Source organism: Equus asinus, chromosome 25 (assembly GCF_041296235.1).
Source record: "Equus asinus isolate D_3611 breed Donkey chromosome 25, EquAss-T2T_v2, whole genome shotgun sequence".
NCBI lineage: Eukaryota > Metazoa > Chordata > Mammalia > Perissodactyla > Equidae > Equus > Equus asinus.
Genome location: NC_091814.1, coordinates 48871086 through 48884201, shown reverse-complemented (window position 1 = coordinate 48884201; position 13116 = coordinate 48871086). Strand labels below are relative to the sequence as shown.

The window sequence follows — 13116 nt, the reverse complement described above, 5'->3', positions numbered from 1 at the left end:
AAGGTGGTAAGTGAAAAAATTGAGGCTGAAAAGACAGGCAGGATCCAGAAGATGGAGTCCATTTGGGGCATGTGAAAGAGTTTGGGCTTTAGCCTGTAGATAGTGGAAACCATCAAATACTCTTAAGCAGATAAGTGATATGATCATGTTTGCATTTTTAGGCAGATGACTCTGATAGATGGGTAAGACTTTGGGGTAGAAACCCAGTAAAGAGTCTATTGTAATTGTCCAGGTAAGAAATAATGAGAGATTGACTCAAATCAATGACAGTGAGATTGAAAGCAAGGAAAAATACAGGAGCTATTTGGAGGTTGAAATCAGAAAGACTTGGTGTCTTACAGAATATAAAAGTTCTGTAAGAAAAAGAGAATGGTTCAGGTCATATTCTAGGGGCTGCCATATTGGTTATTTCAAGGACAGACAACTGCCTTTTCCCTTTCTCTTGTCTGCTGCAGCACCAGGACTAACCCACTGAATCTTCTCTATTTCTGTTCACGGCAACTTTTTAACGGTCTTGTCACTCTTCTTTGCCACAAGGCCTGGATAGGGCACCATTCTGGCTCACTCCAGTAGATCTTCCTAACTCAAAATCTCAGGAATAGGGGTTGGAGTTGTTCACTCTTTCTCACGTGGAAGGATCCTCAGGGGTCTTTAGATAGGTTGTCTCATCTTCTACCCAGATCTCTGCATCCCATGAGACTGCATAGCTTCAGTAAGTCAATAAAAAGTGGCATGACACCTTCTCCAGGACAGGAAACTGCCTACTGTATATCTTTGCACCCAAGATTAGACACAAGGTGACGTTTTAACACTGCCAGCACAAACTGTACTTTACTAAAGAAGGGGGAAAATATCTACATTAACTACATCAGCCTCTCAGTAACAGTTAACATCATGGAAGTGGAGGAGATCATTCAAGGAGAAATGTAGAATGAGAAAAATGGCATGAGGATAGATCCCAGGGAAACACCAACTTTTGAACTATATGTGGACAAGAAAGCTAACATTGAGACTGAAATAACAGAAAAATCAACAGAATATTGTACTACAAAAATCAAGGCTAAGGCATTTTAAGAAGGTAGTGGTAATGAATTGTCAAAGTTCTACTAAGATAAAGTCAATGTGAAGTGTCCATTAGAATTGGATACTGATATGCTTAACAAGAGCTGTTTCCGTGGATTTGTTGGGGTAGCAGTTAGATTATAGTAAGAGGAGGTTCAAAGAGCGGGTAAAGGAGTGGCTGAGAAGAAAATAAATCATGAGGTAAATAGAGGGGAGAAGTTCTGTATAAGCACGGATATACACTGAAGGAAAGGAGCCAATGGAGACAGCAGGCTGCAGATGGAGGAGAGAGACAGTGATTGATGGAGCTGGGTCCTGCAGCAGACAGGAGGAGCTGGGATCCAAAGGACAGAGTGTTTGCTTTGAATCAGAGAAAGGGCAATTCATTTTGCTCTACAAATGAAGAAAAGGAGGAGGACCAAAAGTATGAATGCAGACAATTATGTAGGTAAAGAGACAGGAAGTTCAGATATTTCATGCCTGATTACCTCAAATTTCTCAGAGAAGTAAGTATCAAAGAATCTGCTGAGATGGGCTGCAGAGAAATGGAGCTTTGAGATAGTGTGTAAGGATACCAGATCCAGGACGAATAAGAGTCAGTATCTGGTGTTAACTCTCTCACTGATATTGTAAACAACTAGCATGACAGCGACCCTAATCCACAGGTTGGGGTGATTCTCTCCGATGGTGCCCAGACCCCTGGTGCAGGAACAAAGGTGACCTAGAGCCTTGACCCAGGCTTGGTTGAGTAGGTGTAGCAGCAGATATGGGAACACCATAATTTTGCACTACATTTAAATTGCTCAAATCTGCACCATCACATGGTAGCCCACCATTTACATTATTTACTCTACCTACACTCCATATGTCAGTATTTTTATTTGCATGTAGCTTTCTTTCAGACTGGAAAAAGAACCAGAGGTTTTTTTATTGTTCTTCTTAGAGTAAGAAAGGAAAGGAAATACAGCTCTTTTGACAAGTTATTTTCTTTTGACGAGTTGATCTAAAGTTGATCGCATGTGTTTTATTGGTTAATATTTCCTCAGAGTCTGAGGTTTTCAAGAGTCACTGTCAAGCTATATCAGAGGCCAAATGTCACCATTTTATAGGTTCCCCATTTAAATAAAATGGATTATGATCAACTTGATAAAAGATAATATATTGATTCAATCCTTGCATCTTTCTTAGAATTTTAAGAGCTTCTACAAACATTAGGAGGAGTTTATGATATAAGAAAGTGACACAAGTTACACTTATTATGGAATAGAAGCTTATTAGTAAAGAGGCTAATTTTTTAAATGCCACTAGATAAACCTCTATACAGTTCTGGGACTGAGAACAGGTTGGGTAAAAGAAAAGGGAGAAAAATGGGAACTAAAACATTATGGAAACTTGGTTCTTAATCTCAAGTAATTATTATGGAAATTGGGAGGGTAAAACTTATTCTTTTATACATGGTGAACAATCAGTCAGTCAACAAACACTTTTTAATAGACTTCCTAGTCTGCTAAGTTTCAAGCAGAGGTCTTGCTACAAATTTGTAAAACTAGAATTATACATCCATTTAAAGGGGAGTTGGTCTCTGAATGAAATATTCCTTTGGCTAAGTTAATTTCAAGCTAATTAATTTCAATTCAAGATTAATTGAGTCAATGATAACATCTAATTAAAGCACTAGCCTGATTAAAAAACAAAATCTTATAAGTAAAAGTCAGTTTTCATCCTCTTCACATGGCATGCAGAGGTACTGTATTGATTTGAATTTACATAAGAGGAACATTATTTAAATCCATGTTAGGCTATATATAAGCCTTTTGTGTCCATTTCTGCTGTCATAGGCCATAAATGCAAGGGTATTTATTTCCAGACGTTTCCATGTGAAAACAAAACAAAACAAAGCAAGAAAAAATATATAAAGAAAATTGAAAAACAAAGAAGAGGATCTGAGTCTCAATTTTAATTTTAAATAAGTTTATACTTGTTCCTCAGTTTCATAAAGCTAATTTAAAACTATAGGATATGTAAACATGCACTGCTTTTAATGTACAGCCATATCTAGGTCAAAGACCAACTTATAAAAGAGGAATTGGAAACCTCTAGGAAGCGACACTTGAGTTTTGACTCTTGCCCTTCCCGGGTATTAGAAGAGTTATGAGGAGGATGATGTGCTGAGCCAAGCCCTGTGACGGAAGAAGGTGAAGAGAGTGCCTGGTGACTTGTTTAGGCACTCATTCGTTCAAGCCCAGGTGAGGAGATGGTTACCTTGGTTGATGGAGAGCAGGAGCAGGAAGAAGCAGCAACACGAGGGAAGTGCTGCCAGATGTACTTTGTTAGTGAACAAAGTACCTGGCAATAAATGCAAGGATATTTATTTCCAGACGTCTCCTTATCAAAACAAAACAAAATAAAGCGAGAAAAAATATATAAAGAAAATTGAAATATAAATTTCAACAGTCTAGCTGGCATCATTTTCTGTCCCTCATTTTAAACAGACATCTGCTTAGATTGGGCTGGGTGTTAACTTGTCTAGCAACAACAGCTGAACCAAGGACCAGACATCTTTCAAGTGTTTTCCTTCTCTGAGCTTCATTCCATGATTTTCTGCCAGTGGAAACCACGGTATGAGTGCACAGATCATCTTCTAGACATTAAAATAAGCATACCAAGGAGAATACTTGTGGTTATAAGCAATCAGCAGAATGGAATTTGAGGAATGTTGTAGAACTGAAACATGAAGTTAGGAATACTGCTTTGGCTCAGTCAGAGAAAAAAGTTGTTTAAATACTTGAAGGTTTAGAATACCTAAGAGGGTATGTGCCTAAGTGTCAGGTTGGGGGAAATTAGTTTCAGCTGAATTCAAATCCGGTCAGGCATCTCCAGATGAAGTGGGAAATACCAAAAGCCATAGTGAAGATAGGGAACTGGTTAGGAGTCAGTTTCCGCTCTTCCTGGGGTGAAGCTTTCTCTGTGCTCCTCTGCTGGGAGACAACCTGGCAGATCTGGAGAATACATGGGTATGAACCATCAGGGCAAAGGGAATGCATGTAAACCTGCTCCAACTTCCCTGCCCTGACTGTTACTTCCCTCAAAGCAGCAGATTTTCCTCTGTAGCCTCCACACAGCTCCATCTAAATTCACTCTCCCAGCCTTGACTCTCTCTCTCTCTCTCTCCTGCAGCTTGCCCTTCTACAACATATGTTCAAACCATTTCTCTTGGGTCCACTTCCCTTGGGCTCTTTGGAACATGACCTTGCCAAGGGAATACCCTAAGTAAATGCTTTTTATAGAAAAATCCATCAGGCTTTTTTAATTCAATTAAAATGGGCATACACGAAACCATGCCTCAGTAAATCTGGTTCTTCTCAAGCAAGATAAATCCCACAGTCTCTTTCTTTCTTCAAAATTAATGATTTACATCTTCCTGACTCTCCTTTGATTGCAACAATGATGACAAGTTTCATTTGCCAAATCTCCAGAGCGCCTGTGGGCATCAACACAGCCTACTGTTGACTTTCAGTTTCCATAATCTTCAGGGCAGATTGGGGAAATTGTTATGGTTGAAAAGAAATTAAAGAGAATTATACAATTTCCTTCCAGATGTGTATGAATCTAAGCATTCCCTGAAATAAAAAGAGCAAGCACCTAATATCATTCCCACTTGGATAAACAGGAGTGTCTTGAACTTTGGGCATATCATCCTCTAATTCTTGCGCTTACTAACTCACTTAAGACAATAGGGCCGGCCTGGCGGCGCAGCAAAGTGCGCATGTTCCACTTCTGTGGCCCGGGATTTGCCTGTTCGGATCCCGGGTGCGGACTTGGTAATGTTTGGCAAGCCATGCTGTGGTAGGCATCGTACATATAAAGTAGAGGAGGATGGGCACAGATGCTAGCTCAGGGCCAGTCTTCCTCAGCAAAAAGAGGAGGACTGGCAGCAGATGTTAGGTCAGGATTAATCTTCCCCCCCCCAAAAAAAGACAATAGGAGAGTATATACTCCCTTCAGGGGAAGTCCCTCTGAGCACTGATTTCACACTAGGTGTGTACCTCATTTAAATGATTATGAAGATACACAGATAAGTGGGGTTGTAATCAATATAAATTAATTACATGGGTCTCTGGAATTTACGGTGAGTTGCTCCCAGAAGGAAATAGCTATTCATTCCACCAAAATAAACTCCAATTTTGGCTTTCCTTTGCTCTTTAAAGGTTTTACCTCCCAAAACTTTGTTTTTAAAAAAATTTATATTGTTAAAGAAAATAAAAAAGCAAACACTTTTTTTAAAGATTAGCACCTGAGCTAACAGCTGTTGCCAATCTTCTTTTTTCTTCTTCTCCCCAAAGCCCCCCGGTAGATAGTTGCATATTCTAGGTGTGAGTGCCTCTGGTTGTGCTATGTGGGATGCCACCTCAGCATGGCCTGATGAGCAGTGCCATGTCCGAGCCCAGGATCTGAACTGGCGAAACCCTGGGCTGCCAAAGCGGAGCTCGCAAACTTAACCACTCAGTCATGGGGCCGGCCCCCAGCAAACACTTTTCTTAATCAAGTCTTTTATTCATCAGGACTGAAAACCTCTGTGAGTATGTGGCAGCAAAACCTAGTGAAATTTGGGTTATTACTATTAATATTGTTAACACTATTGACATGGAGAAATGTGGGTTATATCAGTGCCCACAACTCGGTGTCTGGCATTTTAGTCTGGCATTTTAGTAAATGCTTGTCAAAAGCAGTTTGAATAAGTTAGATATACCATCAGTGAAATAAGAGTATGCAACTTTTTTTGTGGTGATGACCTGTGGGACTCCAGAAACTATTGTTTTTTGGGGGCTCTATTTGTCCTCCCTTCTTTCCATCTTTAAAGTGGGCTAAGTTATAAGACCATGTTCTAAGTTTTTTTGGATCTTAATTTATTGTTTATTGTTAAATTTTCTTTCTTTGGGGGAGAGGGAGGGACTGGATAGAAAAGTAATATCAAATATTATATGAAGGGCCGACCCCGTGCCCAAGGGGTTAAATTCACTGCTCCACTTCAGGGGCCCAGGGTTTTGATGGTTCGGATCCTGGGCACAGACCCACCACCACTCATCAGGCCATGCTGAGGCAACGTCCCACATACCACAACCAGAAGGACCTACAACTAAAATATACAACTACCTACTCGGAGGGCTTTGGGGAGGAGAAGAATAAAATGATTGGCAACAGATGTTAGCTCAGGTACCAATAAAAATATATATATATATTATATTGTATTACAGAAAGGCATGATTTAAGATACTTTGGGTCAGGCACTTATAATCTTGCAAAAAGATAAAGTTTTAACTTGGCTTAGCAGTGGCCTGATGTGAATACCGAAGTGACTCCTGGACGTTGTGTGGTCTCTAGAGCAAACCACTGGGTTCAAATCCTCACTCTAAACATACTAGCACCACAGACAAGTTAAGTTTTTTAAATCTTAATTTTCTTCTCTGTAAAACTGGATAATATCAGCACTTCCTCTAAGGTTGCTGGGAGTCTTACTACATGGGAAAGCTAAAAATGGTGCCTGAATAGAGTACCTACTCAAAAACAGTGAGCTATGCACAATCTTTCCTCAATTTTCCAGAAAATTCAGAGAGTTCTCCTGAATTCTGCAGATAATTGTGGCTGTTGAGCTGTGAATACAGACTGTAGGAAGGGGAGAGTCATGAAAAGAAGTGAGAGACTGGAGAGAATGATATTCTCAGGATTCCTTTGTAGATTCTTCATAAGAGGAGGTACAAAGATTTAAAAGCAACCCAAGTCTTTGGGGTCAAGGTGAAGGGCTTGGTTTGTACCAGCTGTTGGTCTTTTTGAGGAAAGGAACTTCCATAGTAAAAAACACTCCCTGGTGGCCTGGAAAAGTTGAGAATAGCACCGACTGAAGAACTTTCTTGAATAGAGGAAGCAACACTTTGCTACAAGGAGGCACCACCTTTAAGGAGCACAAAAGCTGTCTTCCCAATGCCTCCTTGACCACCGTTTCTTTGAATTGCAGCTCTTACCTCCTTTCTATCACCCCCTGCACTCTCAATCCCTTGGTCCTTGTTGTATTTTTTTTTTCTCCATAGTACTTATTGTCTTCTAACCTATTCTATACTTTACTTACCAATGTATTCATTATTTAGGATCAGTCTATCTTCGCTTGAAGTTAAGTTACAGGATGACAGAGAAGTGCATATGGTTTGTTCACTGATGTATCTCTAAAGCCTAGAACAGTGCCTGGCACATAGTAGGGGCTCCCTAAATATTTGTTGAACACACGGAGGAATGAATGAATGAATGATTCATTGGATGAATGGAATGGGGGGAAGTAGAGGGGTTTACCACGGTCCCTCACTTTTTAGTTACTTGGACCACTCATGCTTCCAAGGCCCCCTCTGACACAGTAGGTCATAGAGAGAGAAAGGAGAGAACTGAAACAAACAAACAGAAACAGTGGGTAAGTAGAAGCTGGGCTCTGTAATGCTTTTAGTCTCAGCAGAAAGCTGCTGGTTGGATTGAGGCCCTCAGGGAGAAGCCTTGCATGTCAGCTTTCCTTTTCCCCAGTCCCTGGACCAGGCAATGTAAAAAGGACATTGGCAAATTTCTGTTTGCTGCCAGCACCCAAAGAGGTGTATGAGAATCTATGGGAAGCAAACCTGAGGGCAAAATTCCTCTCAGCCACACCTCTTCCTCTGGGTGGGGATTGGCAGACACGGTGTAAGGCACTGCATGAATGGAGGTGTGTGGGCACCTCTTTAGGACGTGCTTGGATTCTCAGAGTCCTGTCTTAGCACGCTTTATTCATTGACTCTATCAACCTATCAATGAGTTTCAACTATAGTTTCCTCTGTGGTAAGTGTTGATGAGAAAGCCTAGGATAGTTCAGTCTAGTTGTTTCCAGAAGAAGGGGCCTACCCACCACTCACCAGTGGAAAACCCATAGCCAGGAAACAGTCCTTTATAAGGTATGTGGCTCTAAAGTAACCAACTAACTGACTAACTAACTAACCCTTCATGTATCCAGCTAGATGACTAATAAATAAACCACTTATGATAGCCAAAATAGAGCCGTAGAGGGTAAAAATTCAAAGCTATGCATGTTTTTTGAACGTTGTTAACTTAAGAGCCATATACCAACTAGCCCCTGATTATCTCTGCAGCCCTGTTTCCTCCTGGCCCTACATCACCACCAGCACCCACCCAGCAATTTGTCTGTGCCGTTCACTGTTTCACCTCTGCTTAGAACGCCTTCTTTTCCTGTCAGCCTATCTAACAATCCTTGGATATTTTTATGACCCAGCCTAATTCCTCCCTGATCCATGGTTTCATTCTAGCTAACTCTGGTTTCTCTTACCTCACCCTCCTCTGAACAACACTTTTGCCCATATCCTACAACCTTAAACTCAATAGCCTTGCCCTGCTCCAGTTTGTAGTAACGGTATGATGACTGGCTAGCCCTGTGAGGTGGGACAATTCACTGTATCTCTCTCCATTTCTTTTTTCTTCTTCATTTCTCTTCCTTGACAGCAGTTTCCTCCATTTCAGCCCTATACTAGAATAATTGTGCTGAAAAAATAAAAGTGATCATGTCATTCCTTATCTTAAAAAGCTTCTGTTTTCCCTCTACTGCCTATGGGATAGAATTCAAACAGTTTTAGCTTGGCAGTCAAGACTCTTCAAAATCTAATCCCAACCCACCTTTCTACATTCTCCCCCTGATAACCTGTCCCTTATATTTTGCTCTTTACAATGTCATTTTGTTCTCTGGAAACCATGGGCCACTTTACATGCAGTTCGCTCTCCGGTGATATCCTTCCCTTTGTCTTTATCTATTCATCTTTTTAGAACTCCAATTCAAAAGTTGCCCTCTCAATATTTCTACACCACTTTGTTCATATCTCTATAATTATGGCTAACACATTTTTCTCTAAGAACACTTAACACATAACACTTCATTTATCAGGCATTTATTGGACATTTACTATCAAATATCTATCATTATTTCAGGAACCAATGCTAGGAGCTAGAGACACTGAGGTAAAAAAACACCTCAAAAAACTCAAGGAACTCTCAGTCTAGTAGAGAAAAGCAAAACGTACTGAATAATCACAAAGCTGTAAGACAAACTCAATGCTGGGCATGTGTATAGAATGCTGTAGGAACATGGAGAAAGTCTTTTTTTGAATGCAAAATGAGAAAGTAAGGAAACTTTTCATGAATGAAATGATAATTATTAACACGTCTGTTTCCCAATTCAACTTTGAGTTTAACAAGGGCAGGAACTTTCTCTTAATCATTTTCTATCCCTCTTGACTATCAGTGTACCTGGAACACAGGCCTATTGAATTAATTAATTGATTGATATGTAAATGAGGCTGGACTAAAGGGACTTGACGTAATTTCAAACTCTAGGACCATAAAAACTGTCTTCATGGAAGCCACTAATATATTACAAAGACAATGTTTTAAGCTTTGGACATTAAAATCAACGAATAGTTAATGAAAATAAAGCTCCTAGAGTACATTTTCTCTCCAATGTCAAAGCAGCCCTGAAAATAAGGGTAATATGGCTTTAACACAGGGCTGCAGAACTGAAAGTCAGGAGAGACCTGGAGAAGACCAATGAGCCTAGAAAGTGACTTAGTAAGAAAGGTAAAGGAAGAGAGAGAGGAGAAAAAGATATTTAGTAAAACTAACTAAGTTCTTCTCCAGTTGTTTTAATGAAACAGAGTGACATGAGACCTCAGGGTTATATAGTCCTAACTTTCAGTTTACAGGAAATACAGGATTAGAGCAACAAGTTAAAACATCACCACAAGGAAACACACAGACGGATCTAGAATGTAGGATGTTCTGCAAGTCAGCTTAGCCAGTCCCATCTAAAAATCAACTTCATACAAAGAAAAGCAAAATAAATGCTACGGGACTTCCCCAAATTTAAAGAAATCGAGTTCTAGTCAAAAGGCATTTTAGAGACAACTGGGGAAATTTGAATATTGATCAGATATAAGATGATACTAGGGAATAACAGTTAATGTTTTGGGTGTGCTCATGCTATTGTTTATGTAGAAGAATGTTCTTATTCGGGGGAAATACCAGCAGAATAATTTAGGATAAAGTGTCATGACGAATTTACTTTCAAATGGATTCAGGAAAGAGAGAGAGAAACAAACAGATAAGCAAATATTCCAAAATGTGAACCGTTGTTGTATCTAGATTGTATGTAAAACAGTGTTTACTAAACCAGTCTCTCATCTTCCTGGTATATTTGAAATTTTTTCAACTAAAATATAAGGTAAAAAGAAAAAAATTAATAAAGGAAATTTCTTCATGCGAAAAAGAAAAACCAACAAACAAAAAGACAAGTAGCCAACCCACAGCCCCAGACTGAGACGTTGTTTTAGATCAGCACAGTGAGCCTGCCAGCCGAAGTTTCAGTCTCTGGGAATCCTTCTGGCACTAAGTAGAAACGATAGTTTTGTGGTGAGGACTAAATTGAACAAGTTCTGTGGAGTCCCAAAGAGGTAAACTGTGAGGCCTAAATTACAAAGACACACACATCTCCAACTCTGACTTATGTCAAAAGTAAATAAGTTTTATAGGCTAGGGCTACGAAGGAACTTTCCATGTGTGTGTCCGGTTTTACACAAACTGCATGTTGCAGTCATGTGTTTTATAGTATTTTCTATTAATTCAACTTGTTAATATAACGTTGTGAAAGAGTGCTTACCCTAAAATTTAGAAATCCTAAGGAGCCCTGAAAAATTAGTGAGGTAAAATAAGCCAGTCAGCAATATTCTTGAGAAAAACTTGGAAAATTTTATAACTTGGAAAAGTTATAAAAGTATATTTGAATGTTACTTAATCTCTGCTTCCAGAACCTAAGAAAAATTAAGTACACTTAATGGGGATTAAGTGGTAGGCCCTAAAATTCCTTTTTTATATTCTTTCATTCTTTTTTTTTGTTTTCCCTCCAGAAGGCTAATTGTGTATGCTGGCAAAGCATGTGTATGCTCATAACTGCTAGGAATCAAGAGCCATGAATACGAACTTCCCATTGCTCCCTGTTGCATGCCAGAAGATGTTTCACTTTGGAATGCTCCTCCATCTGACCCTGGGACTGGCTTTACTAAAATGAGTGTTGGAATGTCTACCCCCATAAGAAAGCATCCAGACTCACCACTTACTGGACATATTCTGCAGAATTGAGGCTTTCTAGGCCTGCCCAGCTTGGTCAATTTTTCCATCAAGCCAGAGACATGTGCTCAATTTGGAAAGAATCAGGTAAATTACCAGGGAGGGTTTCTCACACCACAAATACATATGTCCCTCATTGCTATGCTGTCTTGAGAAAGCAGAAGATCAACACATCTCTTTGAAATTAGAATGTTCAAGGAAAGAGATTAATGCCCTTGCAAGCTAATCCAACTCAGGAAGTTAATTCTTTCCCATGCAATCTAGCTAATCCCGCTTCCATTTAGAACTTACTCTCAAGGTCCAATGTTTGGAGTTCTACGTATGTAGAAAAGTCATATACTTAAACTTCTGGTGCTCAAGGATTTTTGTCTCTTAAAGCTCTTCTGGCCCCCAATTTTTTAACTAGTTGACAAGTAAGATTGCTGCACATTTCGAACAACTCACTTATCCTTAGTCCCAAGAACAGGGAGCAGACCACATGGGAGACCATGTGACTGGCACATTTACATTAGTTGTTGTGATGGTTATTAGCCTGGCCTGCCATTTGTCTCTGAAAGCCAGCTCCCTAATTTAAAATTCAAGAGCTGGCCAGATTTCCAAGGACTTTCCTGGGGCCTAGGGCAGGGGAAACAAAATCCCTATTTTCCAAATAGCTTCATTTGACTACATATTGGGTGAGTAAGAACAAAGGCCATCATGGAGGCTCCTCAGTTTTGCCATGATCAGATAAGAAAGGGTGAATAACTAAATCTAAGTGACTGAGGGCTTGTCCGCCAATAAAATGTCTTTTTTAAAATATTTCTATTTCTTTTTTTTTAATTGAGATAACGTTGGTTTATAACATATAAATGTCAGGTATACATCATTATTATCATTTTTTTGGTGAGGAAGATTGGCCCTGAACTAACATCTATTGCCAATATTCTTCTTTTTGCTTAAGGAAGACTGTTGCTAGGCCAAAATCTGTCCCAATCTTACTCTATTTTGCATGTAGGATGCCGCCACAGCATGGCTTAATGAGCAGTATGTAGATCCCCACCCAGGATCCAAACTGGTGAACCCCGGGCCACCAAAGCAGAGTGTGCGACCCCAACCATTCTTCCACTGGGCCAGTTGCTGCATCGTTATATTTTGACTTCTATATAGACTACATCATGTTCACCACCAAAAGTCTAGTTTCCATCTGTTGCTGTTCAAATATGCCCCTTTACCCTTTCCACCCTGTAACCATCAGTCTATCCTTTGTAGCTATGAGTTTGCTTGTTGTTGTTTTCACCTTCCACATATGAGTGAGATTATATGATATTTGTCTTTCTCTGTATGACTTATTTTTCCTAGCTTGATACCCTCAAGTTCTATCCATGTTGTCACAAATGACAAGATTTAATCTTTTTAATGGCCTAGTAGTATTCCACTGTGTGTGTGTGTGTGTGTGTGTGTGTGTGTATACACCATATCGTCTTTATGCATTCATCCATTGATGGACAACTTAGGTTATTTCCAAGCCTTGGCTATTGTAAATAATTCTGCCATGAACATAGGCGTGTATATATCTTTTCAAAATAGTGTTTTTGTGTTCTTTGGATAAATACCCAGATGTGGAATAGCTGGATCATATGGTATTTCTATTTTTAATTTTTTGAGGAATCTCCATACTCTTTTCCATACTGGTTGCACCAATTTACATTCCCACCATCAATGCATGAGGATTCCCTTTTCTCCACATTCTCTCCAACGCTTGTTATTTTTTGTCTTAGTAGTAGCCTTTCTAATGGGTGTGAGGTGATATCTCATTGTAGTTTTGATTTGCATTTCCCTAATAATTAGTGATGTTGAACATTTTTTCATGTGGCTGTT

At 39.6% G+C, this 13116-nt stretch overlaps 1 long non-coding RNA gene across 4 annotated transcripts in view; it reads left to right on the top strand.

Annotated features, from left to right (window-relative positions):
* Positions 1-13116, top strand: part of LOC106838689 (uncharacterized) — a 275810-nt gene that overhangs the window by 223760 nt on the left and 38934 nt on the right. For 3 of the 4 annotated variants that reach the window (XR_011498182.1, XR_011498184.1, XR_011498181.1), the window contains exon 4: positions 11040-11346. The exons of the other annotated variant lie outside the window; for it this stretch is intronic. This is a non-coding gene — a long non-coding RNA (uncharacterized lncRNA). The remainder of the gene's footprint in view (positions 1-11039; positions 11347-13116) is intronic. 4 annotated transcript variants of the gene reach the window in all.